Below are 3,499 nucleotides of genomic sequence, written 5' to 3'. Positions count from 1 at the left end.
TAGAGGATAAGATAAAAAAAAACTTTTGTTACACCTTGAGGGGCATACTACTACAAGGTTATGCTACTTGGTTTGAAGAATGTAGGATAAAACTATCAAAGAGCAATGGTGACTCTATTCCATGACATGATGCACATGGAAATTGGGGTGTATATAGATGATATGATTGCTAATCTAAAAAGGGAGAAGATCATGTTAAGGTCTTAAGGAAGTTATTTGAAGAGGTTGAGGAAGTATGAATTAAGGCTTAATCATGCAAAATGTTAATTTGAAGTTAAATCAAGTAAGCTGTTGGGATTTGTGGTAGGTGATAGAGGTATAAAGGTGGATCCAGATAAAATAAAGGTCATTCAAGTTATGTCATCCCCCTAAGACGGAGAAAGAAGTGAGAGGATTCTTGGGAAGGTTAAATTATATTGCTCGGTTTATAGCTTAGTTAACAACAACATATGAACCTTTATTCTGATTATTAAGGAAAAAGAATCCTAGAACTTGGAATGAGGAGTGTGAGGAGGCATTCAATAAAATCAAATATTATTTACAAAATCCACCTTTATTGGTTCCTCTAATATTAGGAAAACCTTTAGTATTATATCTGATAGTACCCAAAGTAGCCATAGAATGTGTATTGGGTCAGCATGATGAAACCGAAAAGAAGTAAAGAGTTATTACCTAAGTAAGAAACTCATGAAATACGAGTCTAGATATATTGAGATAGAAAGGCTCTATTGTGCGCTGGTATGGGCAACAAAAAGATTACGACATTATAGGTTATAATATACCAATTAGTTGATTTCAAAAGTGGATCCTCTAAGGTATATTTGTAACAAACTTGTTCTCTCAAACCGAATTACAAGGTTGCAGGTTTTATTAGCAGAATATGATATACTGTATATGACAAGGAAAGTCGTAAAATGAAGTGAAATTGTAGACCATCTAGTTGATAATGTTGTTGAAGATTACAAACCTTTGGATTTTGATTTCCCAATAAAGATATATTGTTTATAGAGAAAGAAAAGGAGAAGACAAATTGGTGGACCATGTTTTTTGAGAGGGCAATAAATGTATATGGTAATAAGGTTAGGGCGGTAATAATCTCTCCCAATAATAAACAATATCCAATTTTGGTTAAAATGCCTTTCAAGTGCACCAACAATATAGCTGAGTATGAAGTTGGTATCCTCAGTTTAGAAGCTACATTGGAGCTAAAGATAAAAAAGGATAGATATATATGGGAATTCAAACATTGATTATATGTTAGGTTAAAAGGGAATAGCAAACCAAGGAAGAAAAGTTAAGGTCATAGTAGGAATACCTATCTACACTAGTAAAGGAATTTGAAGAGATTAAAATCATATTTCCACACTGGGGGCAATAAAGGATATTTCATGAAACGTTTTATGTATTTTGAAATGGAACGGAAGCCCATAGATTTGAAAATTAAGCTAAAAGCATGACAAAGAAGGCAATGAGAAATCATACATTTTTGAAAAGGTACTAGTAAAAAAGGTCAAAGACTTCTTCTCAAAGATATGATAGGCAACACGAAAAACAAATCCAGCATATGACTTCAAAAGCAAGCTCATGTCAAGAGAGAGTTTCATGAAATAGAAGAAGATGATAAGACTTATTTTTCAAAACCAGGATTGTGGAAAAAGAAAGAAGTATTGCGTTGATGATGACAAATAATCGGTTCTGATTATGGAATAAAAAGAAGACGAGATGAACCCTACCATTAGGAAAATCTCAAAGAAATAAAAAGATCAACCTTGCAATCGGGAAGCCTCGAGTTTTCAAACCTTGTGTTCGGGAATTGTCAAGAATCACAAAGTTTTCCAACCCTTAGGTAGGTCACCCATTACAATGAGACCAATTTTCTTGGGTAGGTCACCCATTACAATAAGACCAATTCTCCATATTTTTTATCCAGGTAGGTCACTCATTAAAATGAGACTAATTCTCCATATTTTTTTTCCTGGTGGGTCACCCATAATAATAAGGCCATTCTTCCTCTTGAGTGGGTCACCCATTACAAAGAGACCATTCTTTCCGTTTTCTTGTGTAGGTCACCCATTACAATGAGACCACACTACATATTTTTTTAGCTTTAGTTGAATGAGATCGCCAGATGGGATCTTAGGTGGCTTTGGTTAAAGGGAATCGCCAAATGAGATTTCAAGTTGACTGAGTTACACATATTTTTTGGTTTTGGTTAAAAGGGATCGCCAGATGGGATCTCAGGTGGCTTTGGTTAAAGGGAATCGCTAGATGGGATTTCAGGTTGACCAAGTTACACATATTCTTTGGTGTTGGTTGAATGAGGTTGCTAGATGGAATCTTAAGTAGCTTTGATTAAAGGGAATCACCAAATGGGATTTTAAGTTGATCAAGCTACATATATTTTTTAGTTCCAGTTAAATGAGGTCGCGAGATGAGATCGCAAGTAGCTTTGCTTAAAGGGAATCGCTAGATGGGATTCCAGGTTGACCGAACTACAAATATAGTTTTTGGTTTTGCTTAAAGGAGGTTGCTATAAGAGATCTCATATTTCAGTTTTGGTTAAAGGAGGGCACTAGAAGGGATCTCATACTTCAGCTTTGGTTAAGAGGGAATCACCAGATGGGATTCCAGGTTGACTGAGTTGCAAAATAGATTTTTGGCTATGGTTAAAGGGGATTGCCGGATGGGATTTTAGGTTAGCCCAACTGCACACAGAATAATGGTTCTAGTTAAAGGGGATCGCCAAAAGGGATCTCAAGTTAGCCCAACCACAATACAGATATCAGCTTTGGCTATAGGAAATCGCTAGATGGGATTTCAGGTTGGACAAATTACCAATATAGATTTTTAGCTAAAAGAAATTGTCAGAAGGGATCTGAGATGGAATGCCTGGTTAATATAACCAAAGGCTCAAGGATAGCCAGATTGGGATCTTGAGAAGACTGAGTTTTGATCTCAGTTTCGGGTCAAAGAGAAATTGTTGTAAATGCAAAGTTTCAGGTCAATCAAGATCAGTTACGGTAGTTCAATTTTGTTTATCTTTATAAAACTTACTGTGCAAAATCTGTTGTAACCTATTTTTGGGTACACTATAAATAAATAAATAAATAAATAAACTGAATAGTGTAATTTTGACACTATTCCTCTTCCCAAAACTTAAAGCCCCACGCCCCAATTGGAGACCTCACCTAGTGTCTCCCATGCTTCACATGCACAACAGCAGGTCGTTTCCCAGCTCGCCACACGCAACAGTGGGCCGCTCCTCTTTGACCTATAAATACTATCCTCAACATTAATAGAAGGGGAGGTTTTTGTTTGAACAAGAGGGGAGGGGAAACGAAAAGAAAGGGGCAGTTTTTAAACAAGAGAGGAGAAAGAAATAAAGGAGAAGAGGGGGAAATTTTTAAACAAAAGGAGAACTAAGGGAAGACGGAGAAGCTTTGAAACAGAGGGAGGGAAATATAAACACACCAACACTACCAAGGATCGTCATTTTTCA

Source organism: Populus euphratica, unplaced genomic scaffold (assembly GCF_000495115.2).
Source record: "Populus euphratica unplaced genomic scaffold, PopEup_1.0 scaffold160.1, whole genome shotgun sequence".
Lineage (NCBI taxonomy): Eukaryota > Viridiplantae > Streptophyta > Magnoliopsida > Malpighiales > Salicaceae > Populus > Populus euphratica.
The sequence above is the reverse complement of the archived record's forward strand: the minus strand, read 5'-3'. Positions refer to the sequence as shown.